This window comes from Cinclus cinclus, chromosome 2, assembly GCF_963662255.1.
Source record: "Cinclus cinclus chromosome 2, bCinCin1.1, whole genome shotgun sequence".
Lineage (NCBI taxonomy): Eukaryota > Metazoa > Chordata > Aves > Passeriformes > Cinclidae > Cinclus > Cinclus cinclus.
The window spans coordinates 16,585,374-16,605,781 of NC_085047.1; the positions used below are offsets into that span (position 1 = coordinate 16,585,374).

General features: G+C 44.5%; 1 pseudogene; it reads right to left on the reverse strand.

Moving 5' to 3' along the window:
* Positions 1-966: 966 nt before the first annotated feature.
* On the reverse strand, positions 967-9,048 carry LOC134055541 (OX-2 membrane glycoprotein-like; annotated as a pseudogene).
* Positions 9,049-20,408: the final 11,360 nt, after the last annotated feature.

The following is a 20,408-nucleotide window of genomic DNA, read 5'->3' on the forward strand; positions in this document are numbered from 1 at the left end:
ATAAATAAATATCTATTATAAAATGTCCCTTTCGAATATGTCTCTTGGAGAAAGTCACAGGCGGTATCCTTGGAAGCTTGAGGTGCCACTTTCAGTTTCTCTCTTGCATGTGTGGGTGGGGCAGCTTCTCAGGTGTTCAGTGGTGCACTGAGGCTGGGGACCCCACCTGCCTGCAGCTCTGCATTGCCTGCACTTCTTGGCCTTGCTGCAGGAAGGAGGTACCTGATGAAAGAGAGGTGGCTGTGTTTGTTTCTTCAAAATATATGGATGTTTTAAGTGTAAGATCCTGGATATTTGTATTGCCAAGTGAGACCTTGCATCTCTCTGTGAGGGGGGACTATAGTGTCTCCCCTTGCAATCCCACCAGCAGTCTTCAGTTTGGACCTAGAGGTGTAACACCCATGGAAGTGTGTGAAACTTCTAACATACACACATTGCACCTGTGTTGTATTTCTTCCACTGTTTCTTTTTCTCCAAAATTTTCAGCAAAATCCCGGGTGCACATGCTAGGCATATCCTCCAAGGAGGATGAGGAGCCTTCATAAAACTGGACTGTGATTTTCTGAAATTATGCCACTTCACTCAGTTTGCTCCCACCCCAAGCTTGTATCTTGCACCTCTTGCACTAGGATATCCTTGGTGGACAACCAGCAGTGCCTCAGCCCATGCCCAGTGTGGCACCCTGGGCTTCCCTCAAAGAGGCACAGTTCTCCTCTAAGACCATATTTTGTTTGAGACCCATCCTCAAAGCTGCTGCCTTCGTGAGCTTCATTGGCTATGTTGAGGCAGGTTATTCTAGGAGCTGCAGAAGACTAGTGCAAGGGTCTGGCCACTGCTTACACAACTCTTTTGTGCATAAATATAGTAGTAGAGTGATTCTTCCAGCGCAGCATGCCTTGTCATTGGCACAGTGAATGTTTTCTAGCTTCCAGCACTCTTGGGCACCTGTAGGCTGGCTATGGAGAATCAGGTTTCCCCTTCCCAGCTGTCTGGCTGGGGTCTCATTCCTGTGTTCCTCTCCAACCCAGGTTCAGCCTGGCTTGGGCAGTGTGCAGGCAGCCCTGGTGTGGCTGGGCAGAGCCAGGTCAGGATACTGAGCCCCTACACCTGTGGGGGTGATTGTTGCAGCACCCTGAGGAAAGGCAGACCTACCCAGCATGGCCAGGCTGGATTTCTCTCTGGGTCACGTAGGTGCCTGAGGCAGTGGTAGAGGAGGCAGATGAGAAGGAGAAGGAAGGCCAGGGGGACCAGGACCTTCACTGCAATGGCAATGACCGGTGCCATGCTGCTGTCTGGACCTGTGGGGAAAGCAGCAGGAACTGAGTTTGTGCATGAAGTAGAAAAACAACCCGGAACACATCTCAAGCATCCCTTGGCCATTCCCTGGGGTGAAATGGGGTGGATAGGAGCACTGGGAGCACATTCCAGCATGATGCACCCAAGTGGCATGGCCCGCAGACCTGTGCTTAGGGTCTGATGTTAAGGTAAGGCATGCATCCAGAACACAGCCCCTCTGAGCTACCCAACGCTGGCACATCTTGGTTTGTCACGTTAAGTGACAGGGAACCCTGTCACAAATAGTCCTTCACAGAGACTGGGAGGCTGGGGCACGTGATGGTGGGTAAGGGGACCTGAGGAGCACTAAGACATTATGTGCCACCAGCCAGGGCATCTGGATGTTCCACAGCAACTCCTCCATCCCTCCCAAGCCCAGCCACAGCTGCTCTTCCAGGTGCTTCCCCCACCTGCTCCCAACCCTCTGAGGAGTTTTCTGATCTACCCCAGGAGGTGCTTCCCAAATTCTGCCCCACTCCAGAGCAGGAGCAGAGTTACATACTGACCCTGCTCCAGGCTGTCTGTGGGCAGGACCAGGGTCACATTTAGAGAAGGGTGTTGGATCATGCAGGTGATGGGGTACTCCTGAAGGATTTTGGAGTGGGTGTGGGTAAAATTGCTGATGACAGTCACGGTCTGGTTGCTGAACTTTATGAGGTACTCCCTTGGTTTCTGCTGCAGGATGCTGGGAAGGTGCCAGGTTATTTTTGGAGCTGGTTTCCCTGTTGCTGAGCAGCTCATTCCCACCATTTTCTCAGAGTCCTCAGCTTTGTCTGGGCTGGGTAAAAGCTTAGTTTCCACTTTTGGGTCCGAGATGGCTGTAAACAACAAAGTGACAAAGTCCATTAGTTTCTGCCTATGTTTGAGTTAAAAGCATCTGTATTTACAGTTATCTTGAAGGAAACGCTTGCTATCTAATCTTAACTCCCCCTTTCCATGGACCTAGCAGTGACAAATAAACATGAAAGTGGTCTGACAGCAGTCTGTAAGTGAAGAGCCAGAATAGAGAAAGGGCAAGAGGGTAGAAGCATCTGTTTCAGTTCTTTTACTAGCAGCAGCATCCCAACTGAGAAGTGATGATTATAGCTGAGTTAGAAGCAGAAGGTAGTGAAACTGTGAAGTCATATGACGTTTTCTCTGGGAAAGAGCTGAACTACTTAAATAAGTTAGAATTACTTTCCTTTAAAATCACCTGCAGGATTAGATTTACTGCTGTTTGAGGTGTGTAGAGTTGCAAGTCAAAGGACTAAATGCATCTATTTATTCAAGACAGTAATAGTGAATTTGTATGTGGTTACACCATGGGATTTCACCTGTGGAGGGTTTGTGCTTGTATAACTTTGTTTCCTCTTGTAAATAGGTTTTGGGTGGATCATAGTATCCCTCAAGACTACCATGAAAGGTCGCTTCTTCTGAATACTCTTCCTGTAGAGGATTTGCGGATGCTGCCACATTTAATTTTAGTCTGGAAGAAGGATGAACTGCAGGCATCATTCATTCCTACTCACTCACATGAAACCTACTTGTTGGTTCCTATTATACAAACAGAATTTGCAAGGAATAGATAAAAGGGAAGTTGGTTTCAACCTGGATAGAACTCCAGGTGAGATCTGAATGCATAAGGCATGTCTCATGTGAAAAACTACCTATTTATCCTTTGGTGAAAAATCATACCATAATGAAGGTCAGAAGGGACTTCAGGAGATTGTCTAGTTCAAGCCTCTGCTCAGTTTGATAAGGTCAGTTTGCACTGGCCAATATCTATAAAGGTGTGTAGTCCCATTTGGGAGTGCAATCCATGGGTTTCTGTGTGGCAGCTCACCAGCCTGCCTTCTACTGAGTGCATGTGCTGATGAAATAGGGGTCTAAACCACACTCTACCTCTAGGTCTCTGTTTCTGAGAATATTGAGAACACTGCTTTTTTAAAAAAAAATTCAAATGCGGTGGCATTTCTAGTTTCAATCAAGTCTGAGTTACCATGAAGATCCTCTGATTTAAAATGTATCCACTGCTATAATTAGAAGAACTCCATTGTATATTACTACTTACATAAGAAAAATAACAGTGGTAAGTGAAATATTTATACTGAAATTAATTTTTGTCCCAACACCAGAACACACCACTATCATTTAGCAATCCTGCTTTTTAAACAAGTAAACAGAACTTCTTTTCATTCTTCTTATGAAAAGCAATGATTTTGTGAGGTAAACAAAGATTTGCCTGTGAGGTGTAACAGACACTGCAAAAAGGAAAAGGCATGTGCCAAACGCCTAATGGCACCTATAACCTCCTAGTATAATTCCAGATGCACCTCAGAAGGTTGTCTGTGTCTTCTAAGCCATAACTGCCAGAGGGTGGAAGCAAGACTTCGTATACCAACAATTCTGCTGCTTTTTGTTTGTTGTTTGATTTTTTACAAGCCAGTCTTCATATACTTACTATGGTTGTGTAAGCCTTTAAAAATAAACTCGTATTTCTCACTTTTGTGCATCAACCATAGATAAAAACTCAACCCCCACAGAGTTGCTGAAACCCCTGAGAAAAAAAGGAAAATGAGTAGGGGGATTTCAGTAGGAATTTCTCAAAATCTCCCAGGTGTGAAGAGACAACACGAACAATTTCTGTTTTGATTTATAAATGGTCTCTGAACTTCTTCTTTCACTCACGGGATGCATAAAAATAGCATATCCACCCGCAGCATTAACTTCAAATATTGTGTAGCAAAGTTCAAAAACAATCAAAGGGAAAAGTCACAGATGTTACCATAAAGGATGAGAAAAATTTCTCAGTGTCTTGCCAGAAAAATATACATTCTGCATGTGCTCTTCTTCCGACTAAGCAATTTTCTCTCTTCTCACAATGGAATGATGCTCTAGGGCTGAGCTCCTCTCTAGCAAATATCTGTAGTAGATGCACTGTCAAAACCTGTAAGTGCTTGCTTTTGCAGTAAAGTCCTGCTTCACTGTTTGCTAGGATGTTCTGGCTGTTCATGTTTGATGCATACACTTAACAGCTTCTTTTGCCTCCCATCAAAATATTTGTTTCCAGTGAAAAAGTCTTTGCCTGAGATGTTGTGTGGCAGTACTTGCTTTAGTCCTTCTTGTGGATCAGTATTGCAGATGTTCCCAAATTTGAGCTCTGTCAGCATTCCCAAATATTTGAAAAAGAGACGTTCTGTAACGTCTTTCTGTAATTAGAGGGGGACCATCAGGTCATGATATGCTTTTTATATTTAAAGGCTTAGCAGTGGTGTTACATAGAACGATAAAAGATTGTAGGAATCAAAGAATGCATCATGATGACAGAATGTTTTTCCAGCCATATGGGTGCTCACCATCAGTACTGTGCCTTGGTTTCATTGTCTAAGAAATTGTGATGGCATTTTTCCAACTGTGCTCAAGACTTCCAGGCAAAAGGTGCCATCTACAGTGAAGGCAGGCAATCTCCAAGGACAGCACAGCAAATGTCCAGGGAATTTTGTGACTCAGGAAGTCTTGTCCATCCTCATGTGGTACCTCCCTCTCTCTATGTACCTCACCCTCAATCCTCATCCTGGATTTAATTCTCATCGTCTTTGACTATGAAGATTGGTAAAATATTTCCTAAGTAAAAAGAAGGGGGAAAGGGAAGACCACCAAGCTTGCTTGAAACTATTCTGCTCCAAAATGGATTTTGATACAGGGTAGGACATCTCTGCTTCTTCCTGAGCTCACTGTCTTCAGCCAGGCAGGTCAGACATCCCCCCAGTCATACCTGTTTCTTTTTTCGCTGTGTTTTATATTCAGTTCTTATGTGGTTTCACATCCCCTCATCACATGGCAACAGTGCCCTTCCTGTCCTGGAAAAGCCATGCTTGCAAAGTTTGCTGTAATCAGGCAATCACCAGCTGGTAAACTCCCGGGCAGTCCCCTCTTGAGGGCAAGGACATGGCAGTGTTTAATTTTCAACTGGTGACTCTGATTTGCTCACCTTGCCCTGAACCTCTGAGCCTTGGGAGATTCCTGCTGGCCTCACTCTCCCTCATGGGACACTTTCTGGGCTTGTTCAGACTAGTTGTTCCCATCATTAGGAGTTGGGGAATTATGAGCAAGACTGTGGCTTTTAAGTAGCATCATATAAATTAGCTTTACTGAAATAACCATATAAGAACCGAAACCTTCTGTCAGAGTGCCAAATGCTCTGTTTGTTCATGGTTGATGAAATCCAGGGCTGATTCGACAATGCACATTACAGGACGGCCACCATGACCATGGTGAGGCAGCCTCTGGCAGTGGCCTGTGAGCCTATGAGAGAAGTTAAACCCTTCTCAGTTGATGTGTTTTCATCTGAGATACAGAAAGAGATTCTTGCCTGACTGTGTGTGACAGCAGAAAAACATCCCAATTTTTTTTTTTTTTTTTTTTTTTTGAGAAGTAGGGCTCTGGTGAAGGATGAACCATAGCCAAAAGGTTATTGAGTTTGGGAAGGAATTCCCCCAGTTGGATAGGAAAAAAACAAACCAAAAAACAAAAACCAAGAGAAATCTCTGTGTTTAGATTTACATGATTAAAAAGAATGGGAACCTTCTGCAAGGCACTTCCATGTTTTTCCTGTAATGTATAATCAGTGTTTACCCTCTGAATGATTCAGAACTGGATTTCTTTAGGAATTTTCCTCTTTGTGTATGAAATACTGCATGAATTTCTTCTCATTTTTCTTTTCTGCCCCAGTTTTCCCAAAAAAGGGGGAAAAGAACTTTTGTTCCAGACTTGGTTTTCCCTTGTATTTCCCACCACCACCTCCTTTCCCCTATAAATTAGGAGCTTTCTTTCTCCACACAGAGAACTCCAGAGACATGTGTGGGGACATATGTGTCTGCGTCTTTGTCAGCAGAAGGTACTAGGGATAAACAAAATACTCTGCAGGGGTCATACCACCAGTGACAGGGCACAGACACTGATACTCTCCACATGGGATATGAACTTTGGCCAGTTTCCCCACAACAGTGTCATTTCCTGGGAAAGCCAGGAGCCAATAGGGTGTCCTCAGAGCATGTATAATGCCTCAGCTTTCTCAGCTGGACAAAACCCTACAGCTTTCCTCAAAAGATAAGCAGCTGGTTACTCATAGTTCTTTTGAATTCATCTATTTGTCATTATTTCAGGTTGCACATGATTTCATGTGGAGGTGACAAATATTGCCATCTTGACTCATGATTTGTTTCAACTCTCTTCTTTAAGCTAGTTGATGCTGACCTGCTCAAAATATTCACGTGTCAAATCCCATGAGCTGTACAATATTTCAGCCTTTTTTTTTTTTTTAATCCATTCCCTCACCACAGACCAACTACTGTTATTTTTACTCTAGCTTCAACATGAGCTTCCTGCTCTTCTGGTCATGCACATGCCTCTTTTACTTTTGAATACTTTGCAATTTTTTTACAACCAAATGCAGAGCAAGTTAAAAATTGCCTGATTTCCAGGATTAGGAGGTGAGAGCAGCAGTGAAAAGAAGCAGAGGGGCACGGGGTTTGTGGCTGTGGCCATGCAGCTGTCAACACAGCACAGGGCCAGGGAAACTTGGAGGAAGTCATGGGTTACGCGTCAGTTTTGAACCTTGCTGGTGCTGACTTGAAAGGGAAGAAAATTAAAGAACTGTTGAACGATGGTTTCCCATCAGAGGTAAAACCAGAGAGGGAGAGAGGCAGGGAGAACCATTTTTCCCACACCAGTGTAGCAATGTTAATGAAGGTTTTCCATGGGAAAAATGACTTGGTCCTCAGATGAGTGCCTGTGCACAATTACAGTGCCTTACCATAAACCTTGAGACACGTCCTGCCGGTGACAGCTCCCGAGGGAAACGTGTTGAAGATGCATTTGTAGCATCCTTCATCGTGGAGGGTGACTCCATGAAGGGAGATGGCTGAGGCTTGTAGCTCGCTGTGGGCAAAGCTCACGTGGCTGACGTAAGCCTTGGCTATCTTTTGGCCATTCATCATACTGTAGGTTGCTATGTTGTCTTCAGCCCCGTCCGTCTCCTTCTGCCAGGTCACCTGTATCACGTCTTCTTTCGTGACTGACCGGCATGAAAAAGTAACATTTTCTCCTGCCTGGACTGCCTGGATCTTTCTGTTCATCACCTGCACAGAGGCTGGGGGAGAAGCAGGTGCCACACTCAGCATTTCTCACACTCTTCTGCAGCCCCTCCCCTTCATTTCCAAGCAGAGCAACTCTGGAGGATTTTCCTATTCCTCCATCCAGGGAAAAATTGTAAACACAGCTTGAAAGAACTACCCAGGGAGTTTCACTGGAGCTGCCACCTCTCACACCAAGCATCTCTCCAGCCTGATACCTGTGCTGCAGAGAGCATCACTGAGAAGGGCAGCTCTGGTGTTGGGAGCCACTGATTTGTCTTCTAGGACAGCTATTCCATGGGCACCCAAGGAGAGATTCCCTAAACTTTTAGCCATGCTGATGACCAAACAGCTGTTGGCCCAACACCACCCTCTTAGCTCTCTTGTGGCATGGGGTGACGCAAATCAGTAAAACTGCTAAAATTATTATGTGTCTCACTATACATTTTGCATTCACACTTGTCAGAGACTGGCAAAGAGCAGAAAACCAGAAGAAAAAGGCAAGGTAGGGAGGACCTGAGGCAAACTATGTCTGTCCTCTTATCTCAGCATCAAAGTCATGCTGCTGAGAAACAGGTGCAGAAGAGACCCTACTGAAAGTCCACAGGCACAAAACTTTCACAGCCTACATGCCCTGGTATTAAACGTCTCCAGGGGAAGAAAGAAAACTCTCCTCTTCCAATTTGTAGATATGAAAAAATTGTTAAGGGTACAGGCAAGGTGAAGCTGACAGCTCAGCTCCACAGCTCTCTTGGCATACTAGTTTTCAAAGTTTGTTTGTGCATTCCAGCATGGGAAGGAAGATATCAGCAGTAACAGTTGCAGCACTGAAAACATAATTCAATTTACAACAAAGGGAAATAGCTTTGCAGAGAAGGGTGAGGCTGTCTGCAGCTAACCCACTCAAAAAAGTGCTCTGAGATTCTGGCTGTGACCATGGCCAGGTAGATTTCCATGAAAGACCAAGAAAACCGTTGTCAGGCTGTGCTACTTACTTTGCTTTCCAGACCTTAGCCATGCCATAGGCAGCCTATAAACCATGATCATGGAAGCTAGTTTGAAACTAATTCAGCCTTTTCTACATGAATTTTAAATACAATACCAGTGTAATGCATCCACGCTATTGATGGCCTGAGCAGATACCTGCAAGCACAGTTTGCCTGATTTATAGTTTGCCCATTGCAATAAATTAATGTATCTCTCTGGAATTTATGAATGCACTGGTGCTAAATTAAGAAGTGGATGCTGTCAATGCAGCCAGCAGTGACATGCCTGAGCTTCAGGTAAGTGGTACAGTTCCACAAGTGCCCTGTCACCACTGGGCTTGCCCCAGGAGGGTGCAAGGTGGGGACTGCAGTACCCAGCAGCACAGAAGGAGGCTGGCACTAAGGACCCTAATGCTGTTAGGGTAATGACACAGACACCCAGACAGACAAGGGAATTACCTGGAGCAGCGATCCCAATGCTGGAGAGGAGCAGGCAAGTGACCATCATCATCTTAGCTGTGTGCTCAGTGACACCACTAAGTGATCCACTGAGTGCCACTTCCCCTTTCTTATACACTTACTTATACTCTTACTCTAGGGACTTTCCCCACCATTCAGCTACTGTAAATAATTTTTATCAGCCCCTGCCTCTATGAGAAAACTGAATTTTAAAGGACATGACAGCAAATGTCAGAGCCAGAAACTCAGGTTTTCCCAGTTGTGCTGCAAAGTAGACAAAGCATTTTGGGTTTTTCACAAGCACTTTGTCCATAATGTTGGGTTTCCATAAGCACCTAAATGCAAGCACAGATTTAGAAACTGGCTCAGCACGCAGTGTCTGTGAGTTGCAGGAGGAAAGGCCACCCTGGCCTTGTGCTGAGCTCCAGGAAAGGCCATGCTACAATGAGTGGTGCAAATGTCCCTACATGTAACCCAGAGGACAGTTAGGGATCTGCACACATCATGTAAGCCAGTGAAGACCCAGGAGCTGCTGATGCTTCTGTAACACAACTCTTTTTCTAGGTTAAGGATACGAAAACAGGCCAAGAGGCAGACTCAAGCCCTAAGTCGTGTGTTGCCTCAGGGAAAGAGCAGAGCCTTGGTCTCAGCTCTCCACCATTGAGGTTGGCCCGTCTCCACAGGTCCATGATCCTTCCCCATCCCTATTCCTTGGAAAGACAAGGTTGCCCTTACACAAACACACCCTTCTTGTTCCACCATCACCTTAGATGACATAAAAATAGGTCACATAACTTGTTTGAGTCATTGCTTTTGTGTGTTTTTGTTTAGACATTGTTATGCCTGTGCTCCCCTTTCTGTGTGGCTTGTGATCACTGCTGAAACCAGCCAAGCCCTCAGCCCACTGGTGGCTCTCCTATGGCAACAAGACTGTGAGCCAGCCTCATTTACTAATCAAATTTCTGCTAAATTGTATTTCACGTTTCTGATTTCTGATGAGGTGGCTTACAGTCTTGCAAATTCCTACTACTCCAAATGACAATGATTGCAAGTAAAATGCTTTCTCTCATTAGAATGGCTGCACAGATTTGCCTCAAATTATGCAAATTGGTTGCAAGCTGGAAGACCCAAATCATGAAGTGACACAAAAAATTCTCAAACATGCTTTTGCAATTACGATTCCTTCTCTCCTTAGTGACAACTAATCCGAAAACAGAAACAGCTCAAGCGTCAGTATTCCTCTGAAGAAATATTTTGGTTGTGCTTTTGAATAGGTTCAAGAATTTGTTCCCATAAGTCTAAAAATACAGTTGCTTCATACTATTGTCTTTTTCCTTTGAAATAACTTATTTTCCTTTCTTTGAGTTATTCACATAGTTTCACCCTCCTGCAAAATTTCTGGAAGGTCATTCTGGGCTGATCAGAATGTGAGATCACCACTTAGCAATCACAAAAGGCACTTGATTTGAAAAAATGTTGCAAGCCCAACTGGTATGCAGGAAATATTCTTGTCAGCTTTAATGAACTTATTTTCTCCCAGAAACACCCTGATCTTCCAGAGCCCTTAAAACTGTGTGCTGCTAGAGGAAACACTTTTCAAGGAAGAGCAAATTTTCAGTCTTAGCAAAGGAGAGATGACTCTGCTGGTGGGGAAAATTAATTTAATTTGTTACAGCATCCCTGGTGAGAAAGAGTTGATTGCTCCTTCCAAGCTGTGCCTTTCCTCTGACAGTTCCCTGGTGCCACAGGGAACCTGAGCCTGCAGGGACCTCTCTAACAACCTTCAAGAGTCAGTGTTTGCACATCCAGCTGCTGCAGCATCTCTGTCGGATCACTCCCCTTTCTCCAGGGACCAGACGACACCAGCATTTGATTAATTGCTTTAAACACAAAATTTTACTCATAATGTGAAATCCATTAACCCAACCAATTATTTGAAATTTGTGAATGTATCTTTAAGTGCACGTATTGCTGCTCTGTTCATCTCTGCATAGACTTTTGGTGGATTACAGACCTTCTCCTTCCTTGCCAGTCAGATCCCAGGTTTTCAGCTTCGGTTGCACAATGTCCTCATTTCTGAGAACTGCACACCATGCCTGAGCTTCAGTCACATTCTCAAGACAGCAAAAGCTTGGGGATAAATTTGGCAACTACCTTGAAAAACACAGCGTTTTTCTTTCTTTTTGCTTCACCAGGATGTTCTCATTAGTTCTGTGTAAATTAAAAAAGGGACGTATAAGAATTGCGTAGTCACGAAATGCCAGCATTTCCCCACAGACCAAGTGACTTATGCGATTAATAATTCACATCGTTAACTTCCAGCAAACGTTGCTAAGGGAAGTCACTCAGGCACAGCTATAGTCTGAAACATTGGTTTGTCAACCACCAGGCTAAACCACTGTTTTTTCAGCCATCCAAGCCCAGTTAACAACTGGACATCTGCCTACCTTGTCAGAAGTACTCAGTGCCACCTCTCAAGACATTGCCTGTACAAAGAACAAAGAACAGGTGGAGAGGGTTTCATCCAATTCTGAATTGCAGCAACTTTTTTTTGGAGGTTGGTTTCTCAGCTCTAGTTGTAGGTAGCACTATTGGGAAGCAGTTTGAATGCAGTTGGACAGGTTTGGAGCTTTCTAACACGTTTAAGTAGTGCCTGCATATGGCAAATCACTCTTCATCCCAGCTGAGTTTGGAGAGCTGCAGCACACTGAGGTAAGGACAGCAGCTGCATCTACCAACATCTGCTCCAGCCTCTGGCATTGCATCAGGGCAGGCTGTGGCAGCTCAAAGCCAAGGGATGCTGCAGGGCCAGGTGGCACTCATTTGGGCAGGTTTACAGACAAACTGTTGTGCTTGCACGCAGGTTTTAGATCAGAGCAGACACAGCTGTTCATCCTTGTCATGTCGGAATTGGAAGTATGCGATCTGTGATCTCTCCCCAAACTGGACTCCTTCCCTCTGCTGACCCCCTGCTGTCAGCTGCAAGTTACAGCTTCTGATGCTGAAATCAGGTGTTGGGCTGCCTTGCAAAGTGCAAAACAGAATAAAAATAGACGGCTACTTAGTGGAGACTTAGCTCATGGTGGTGTACCTCTATCTGCAAAACCACAGGTTCCCAGGGGACAACATGTTCTTAGTGTGTGCTGTTAACTGCCTGACACTTCTTACCTCTGAGGTTTGGTGAAATGGCTGCAGACACCTGAAGTCTTACATAATTTATTTTTTTTTCTGGCAATGTATGGTCATTACAATGTGTCAACTAAAACTTTCTTCCTCCCCAGCCAACAAGCCTTACAAATTATATTTGTGTTTCTTCTATTTTTCTTCTTCCTTCTAGTTCAGGAGAAAGAAAAAGGAATAAAAGTATCATAATTCTTTTGAAAAGGACAAAAAGGAGACAAAGAAGCACAAAAATACTGTACTGGAAAGCTTCAGTAGCAAAGGCTTTATTGTGGCTCGAAGCGTTTGGTTTTTACCTTCAGTTTGTCGCAGCATTTCTCAGAAGAGTAGGATGGCTAGGCAAGTGGTTTCCTCTTGCCAGAAAGCGCCCTAAGTTGTTATTTCAGACTACAGAACCTAGAGTGAGTCCATCCTGCAACACATTAGCCACTTTGTGGAGGTCACCAGCTCGTCCCAACACCCCAGGAAGCTGCATCACTCATCCATTCCACCTCTCTTCCTCTCCCACCCCCACTTGTTAATGTTTGCACGCACTGGAGGCTTTGGGGTTTTTAGGTGCACAACATCTGGGTGCTGCATACACTTACAGTGAGATAACAAACTGCTTTGGTCACTGAGTTTCATTCTGTAAAACAGGCAGCATAAAAAACAATTCAGCCAGTGAGGAAGGCACACCAAAACTGGCTACCAACAGGTGCAGAGATCCAGTGGAAGGATGGGAAACTGCCTGCCAAAAATAAGGTAGGTCCAAAGCCATTTTATATTTAATTGCTAAACAATAGGACTAAGAGAGCAATACTATAACAAATGATACCTGCAATCAGTCAGCCTCAAGGGATCATACAAGGCACCACGAGGAGTTTCTTGATTAACAAAACACAATTTAGCAAGCAAATGAAGGTGAAATATATAGCTCTTGGTATGTCAAAGAATAGTGTCTCAGGATGATGTTTACAGAGGTGACATTGTCTGTAGGATCCCAGCACTGAGAGTCTGCCAAAGGGAGGAAGGCAGTCCATCCTGGTGAGAAAGAAAAGGAACAGAGAATACCTTTCATCTGCTCCAAGTTTCCAGGCAGGAAAACTACACTTAGAGAAGATTCACCTTGCTATCTCTTATCTGTTGGTGCCAGGTCTCATAAAGACAAGATTTTATATACACTATATATAAATAGATTAAATTGTACAATATATTTCAGTGCTGTACACGAGATACATGAGTATCCTGTACTTATGTACAACAGTGGTTAGGAATATATTGTCTCCTAAGGAACTATAAATACAGAAGAGGATGCTCAACAGGAACCACCTAGGACAGGTGGAAAATTCCCTTTCTTTTCCATTGCCTTCTTGATAGGACAAAAAAAAGGCCATGCAACCTCTGAGTACTGCACCCTGATTGCTTACTTGGTCTCAAGCAGCTCAGATGAGGCACTTCATTGCCAAAATTCAACGTTCCTCTTGTTTGCAAAGAGAATGCATCTCTCATGTCCCTTTGCAGGTCTGTGTTCAGATATCTAAGTTGTGACCACATTACCTGGCCTTGAGGAAAAGGGCAGAAGTCCCCAAAGAATGAAACCTTGCTCTCAGAGGCAGTTTGAGCCAAGGCAAACAAAATCCACGCGAAACCTCACCTGTGGCAGCAAGGAGCAGTGATGAGCCCATGTGCCTTAAGGGTCTCAGGTTCAGGCTCTCAGCTCCCAGGCTTACTGAATCCTCCACTGCTTTAAGTGGTCTTGTCACCCTTACATGTGGGAACCTGTACTGGTTTTGAAATAGTTCCTGATTGATTTTTAGGAGTGGGAATAAAAGCACAATTCTTTATAAGAACCTTGCAAGCAAGGTTTTTGTAAGGCAGATTTTTTTCTGCTAGCTTGATGCGGCCATGAAAGCTATACCCCTCATCAGAGGGGAGGGGCCACTGCCATAAAAGACATCACTGGCATGGTGCCCCACACCCTGTTTTCTTCACTTCCAAAAGCTCCAACAAACCTCTGCCAGGAGAAGTCATTTGGGGAGAGCATTGACCAGCGGCCCTTGCATGGCAGACAGCAACTGCAAATCACCTCACTCCAGCTGCTGTCGATGGGCTGTGCCAGCTTGGGGTGATTTTTGTGTAGCACATCTCAGCCATAGCTGCCCCATTGCTGACAAAGCTGCAACTTTCAGAAAAATCATAAACTTTGCAGAACTTCAGAGGGATGGATAAATGATGAGGGTTTTATTTATTTTTTTCGTTTTGGTTTTTGTTTTTTTTCCCCAGAGGAACAGTTGTTCCTATGCAGTCACTCAGCATCCTTGCAAAACTCTGGTGCTGCAGAGGTCCAGTCCTGCCCACTGCTGCTCTCCAGGCAGCATGAGAGGCAGAGACTGAGGGTCAGCTAGGAAAGGCTCCTCTGCCCCCCAGCACAGGGCCAGCTGGGAGTCAGGCTGAAGGGAAAGCTCAGGTTACAACACAAAGTTCACATGTCTCTCCTAACAGGCAGCTCATCCACATAAAATTCCTAAGGCATGAGGCTTATGCATTTACATCATCCAGCTGTCAGCATCTCTCCTGAGTAACTTTAACTAGATGTGGAGAAAAATCACAGTAGATGGGCACCTACAGATGAGGGAGTGTCTGTAAGTCTCAGGAAAATTGGCAGCTGGTTGGAAGAAATATCCCAAAATTATCACTCCAATGAGACAGGCCATCAAAGTTCATCAGATGAATTAACCCACATATAGGTGAGGACCAGCAATATCTGGTGGGGCCCAAGGGAGGAGGCCCCAGAGTCAATCACAGGGGTGGCAGGAATTAAAATGTACTGAAGTGATGGGGCGTTGGGCTTTCTTTGAGAAGCAGCCAGCCACAGCTTTTTATTTGGTTGCATATAAGGAGTTTTGAGGGTTTGGCAGTTTTGTGTCAGAGATGGTGAGTTTAAGGACTCAGGTGAGAATTGGATTATTTTGGAGGTCGGTCCAGCTCTTTCTGGACCAGCAACATCGTATTGTGGGACACCAAGTTAGACAGAGCCAGCAGCTGCAGCAGGTCCCCCCTGAAGCCCTCCCTCCCAAAGGCTGATGGTGTCATGTCCCACAGCAGGTCAGAGGAACTTCCTATTTCTGGAAGCAAGTTGAGGCTGGCATCACTCCTTATTGAGGTGGCTCTGTGGGTGTCTGTATGACCATACAGACAGCAGCATCCCACTTACCTCTGCCCAGGAAGTGCCCCCTGCTTCAGGGACACAAGGGGGTGTCCACTGCCCTGTCTCTCAGCCCTTTGGCAGCTGGGCTGAAGTAAACTCACACTGAAGGCAACCTTAGTTTCAAGTGCGCAGAGCAGGCAACACAAACTTGAGCTCTTAACAGCAGCTGCTAGGAGAAGACATTGCACCCTACCATTTATCTGTAAACTCTGCTGCTTCCTCTGTAATTAATTTCTTGATTTTTTCCTTTTTCCTATATATCTCTATGTCTGCCATTTCACCCCTTCTCTTTGGAGTGTTTGCTTTTCAGAGGCATGTCTGTATTCGGTTTGACCACATCCCGAGCACGGCAGCGCTGTGACATAGCTCATGCAGCTTCTGTGCAAAGAGATAAGTGAAACTATGGGAAGACAGAAAAGGAAATCTACCTGTGTTCTCATTTTAATGAGAGTCACATTTATCCTCTTTCACGACTGCTGGCCAGAACTATTCCCCAGCATTTTTACTAATAAAGGTACACTTGTAATTGCCTCAAAAACCTCAGCCCTTCAGGAGAGCCAAGCCTTCAGAACCCCTCTCCACCCACAGACAAGATGAGCCTAACTTTCACCAGCTGCTGGGGACCTGCCTGAAACAAAGAGTCAGCATGTCTGTAGCAAGAATGCAGATGCTGAGAAAGGCTTTCAGTTCTCAGACTATACAATGTATACTTCCCGCAGGATTACATGATTGACTAAATAAGAATTTATCTAAGAGTTATGCATCAATTTACAGATCTAATTTCCTCTAAGAACATACGCTATTTAATTATCTTCTGACAGTCCAGGGGAAGAGTTACCCAAACCCAACAGCCTTTTCTTCTGAGCAAGAGACTAAAAAATCAGAAGCCAACTTAAAGTAAACAAGAAAAAGTGGAATAAATAGACATCAGGAAACAAAAATATTGATATCAAACTCACGATGTCTGACAGCTACAACAGCCTCCTAATGTGAGTTATGTGTATTATAAATACACATACACATTTTACTTAAAATGTAGCCCATAGGACTTCAATTGAATTGTATGAAATGGTCACACTGGCATGTTCAGTTTAGCTAGAGAATTTTATATCCAGTATAGGCAAAACTCAAGAAAACCAGGAATCAGGCAACCTGGAATGAGGTAGTATTATAGCTTTATTTTTATATCCAGGTGTAATGAAAGCTATCTAAGTTCTTCCACTAAATAGAAAATTGGGAAGGTCACTGATATTTGCAAAAGTTTCTGCTACTCTTATAAGAGCACCAGGGACATCTGCAGAAAGAAGTTATTCCAGAAGAGTTGCATAACTTAGGTAGCTTATAAAAGAAATGAGACCTAGGAGCACACATTTAGCAAGGAAAGTATCAATAGCAAAAGGGAATAATGGCATTACCTGTTTTCCTCAGTCCCGGGAAAGGAAAAAAAAAAAATGCAAATAAGCAATTAGAGACTGATTCATAGTGAACCTCCACCCGCATGTTGTGTGTAATCCCTATATTCATATGACTTGGCAGCTTTACATCCCTTAGCACATTTTTAAAATATATATAAATCTAGCATATAAATATTAACACTGCATTGCAAAATGTTTGTTAAGTACTGGCCTTTTACAAGCGCAGAATTGCAAACTATAGCAACAATGCACACCCCAGAAAGCCTAGCTCTTATTACCAAGAAACTTGCTAACAGCAACCTGAACACAATGCAAGGGCTCCTAACTTTGCCAATTAACTTCAGTACTTAAACCTGCAAGTAGAGTCTTCTGCTTGAACCAGGAGGGATTATTTCAACTGCTAGAGATCAGATCCACCAGCCTTGCTCTCACCCCTGTGTGTCTGCTCTCTTTTGTGCCACTATCGCTGTATTTTTCTTCCTTTTGCTTTTTCCCAAGACATGCTAGAGGTCAGATTGATGTAGATCATTTGTGGGAGCATGAGACTAATTCTTTCCTATGTCTTTCCAATATTTACTGCTAGAGCTATTAATATGGACAAGCCCAGAAAGGCTGGTTGCTCCTCCCATCCACAACCTTTGCTGCTGCTCTGCCAGGTTTCCCCGGGAACAAAGGCTGTACTTCCCAGAAACAGCTAAATGCTCTGATATCTGCCAACAGCTGCCACCCTCCATCCCTGGACCTATGATTTGTGCCTCTCTACCCTGTGGCAGCCCCTGCTTCCAAAACCCTGAGAGCAGGGCTGGATGCCTACCAGGGGTGCCTCTAAGGGAGAAGAGCAGCAGAGAAGCTGCATAAAGTGCCTGGAGAAGGCATCTCCCTTATGGATTTACATGTGCCCCTGGCTGGCAGCAGGAGGTGAGGACCATGAAGCCCAAGATCTGCCTGCTCACCCTTATTTCCACGCCCTAGGTGGAAAGTGCCCGTCTCCATCCGGAGAAAAAGACACTCCCACAAACAAAGTAAGTAAACAAGCAGCTTGAGCCCCTTGGGGGTGGTGTGGCATGGCCTGAATGGGACATGGGGGAGCTCTCTGCATCCCTGCAGAGGCAACTGGCAGGCACAGCCAGGGCAAGGCATTTTGCATCCCAGAGGAGGGAAACCTCCCTGCATCCAGTGAGGAATACTCCTGCCCTCTGATGTCACACTGTGCTAGATTACTCGGGGGGTTCTTGGGTCTTTTTTGTTTCTGGAGATGGCAGTAGGAATGGGCAGCCATCCCCTCCAGCTACAGAGCCCCAGGTGCCTCAGTCCTGCCTTGCAGCTGCCCCCAGCAATGGGAGCCTTGGCCCTTGTACGGCACCACCAGATCCACAGGCACAGAGGGGGAACCTCTGGAGAAGGCATCTCCACCGAGAGGTGGAGGGCTGCTGAAGCCAGTGGGATGCCAGAACAGCACAGCCCACATCTGCTCACACACCTGACCCTGTTCCCCTGGCACAAGCACTGCTTAGGACTTTCTCTAAACAGATGTCAGCGTGAGGTGTTCTCCTAACAAAACAGTTTCTTCATATTGAAGATGCAAATAGGGAAGACCCTATGACAGTTAGGATCACGTGCTCCTGAGGATCAGGAGGTCTTGGTTTAGATTCAAGCTGCTGCCTTTCCCCTCTTGGGGGTAAAGCCGTTAATGTAGCAAAGGTATAATAATGTTACCAGTTTCACAAGTTGCAGTATTTGTAAAAACCCTCTTCTTGTTAGATACACTGGCAATTTCATGGCAGTGTTAAAGCAGTGCAATAATGTTTGAAAACACCATAAATTCTCTAAGATGGCAGCTTTAATGCAATATTGAGAGACTGATGTCTCTCCCGTCATGCTGCAAAGCAAATAGACTTAAAATGCCCTGTTATCTTCAGCAAAAGTGAAATTTCAGCTCTGGAATTTTACAGGAGCAACATGTTCAATCCACGTCATATTAAGAACCAGCCAGACTGATAAAGACAAGGCTAGGGGAAAGCAGGATGTAAAATGACAGACCTCTGCCACTTAGATGTTTATAGGACAGAAAGACAAATTTCCAGAAAAGCTCCAGACTGTCAAACCTGTGCAGACAGACACCCAGCACATGCAGCACATCAGGTAGTGCCTCTGTGCCCCAGCACCCAGCCAGCAATCCCAAGCAGAATTAAGCCTGCATGGGTCATAAAGCTAAAACACAGTAATTTCTAAGACAGACATGTACAACTAATTTCAGTTAATTAAATGAAACAAAACCGAAACAAAACCAGAAGAAAGCAAAAGACCGAAGAAGACTGCACATCCAGGTTCAATTCAGGTCAGTGAGCAGTGAGTGATGTGTGACACAGTGATGTGTATAAGCTAGAGACAAGATAAATCTCAAAAAGCCATCAGATTTATTTAGCTCTCAGAGGTTCAACCCTTTTCCCTATTGCTGTCACACAAGTTCATGCTTTTGTACAGCCAATGTTCAGTCCGTGACTGAGCAAATCTTGTGCTGATGAAAATCTTTGTCTAGTGTTGCTACACCAGAGAACGACAATCACATGTGTTTTCTTCCTCTTTCCTCAGCACAGACCTACAGCCATCCACCAGGTTCCATCAAGGTAAAACTGATTTTCCTTCCCTCCCTTCCCCTCACTGGGCAACTGAGTCCAAAGCATTCATATATTAGAAAGACAAAGCGTCCATCACGTTCCTGCAGAAGAAAGAAAATCCCATAATCAGACTGTTTGCTCAGGATGCAGAGAAACACCAGCTTAAGCCTACGTATGGAATAAATGTATGCACATAAAACTGTAACTCTGAGATGCAGCCCCACTCTTGAGGCAGACAGTGGCCAAAGGGAATGCAGCTCACACTCATAATTTCTGAGGCTGAGTGTAATGTTGTCTGGCCCAAATCAGACAGTTCAGGAGGCTGAACCTTGTGATGATGTCTCAGTGAATGTCCTCAGTCACTGCACAACTTACATCTGCAAGGGTGCTTCTCTCTCCTCCTTCTTCCCTTCTCCACTCAGCTTTTTGGTAGCCATTCTCTTGACTACTGGCATGTTTTCCAAAAGAGTTTCAGTTTCAGCATGACATTTTCTAAGATGTCATCATTGCAAACCAGGTTTAGTAATAAAGAAATCTTCAGTGCAAAAGCAAAGGGAGATTTAATACTTTGAGGCTTAAAGGGTTTTAGTTAATCTTTGTGCTATAAAAAAATAAGCAGACATATCAACAAATGGCTAAGTCTCTGTTGGAAAAGAATAAGGTTTCCCCTTCCAGTGTCTCACTGCCTCTAGAAGGAAGAAAAGAAGGAAAGAAAAAACTTCACATAACCAAACATGCCCTTTCAGGTTGCACATTCAGTTTCTGATAAATCAAAATAGTTGATAAATCTAAATGATAAATCAAAACGGTTGCATTGCAATGCAGATAAGATAAACACACTGCCTGTTCATCTTACCTCCCTACTTTGGGGCTAGCTTTAGAAGTTCTGACAATGCACCCCAGAGTAATTTAAGAGGTAACTCTATTACTTGGTGTGTGCCCTGCTCTGCCCAAATTTATCATCCTGGAAGGCAGGGGTGGGGAAACAGCCATTCCTCAACTGTTGCACTTCACAGTCTTGTCTGTGTTTACTTGTCTATATGTTTGTGTGTATTAATATGCTGAGCTCTAAGAGGCAGGAGCTGAGTACCTGTGGTTTGTTGCCTCTGCTTTGT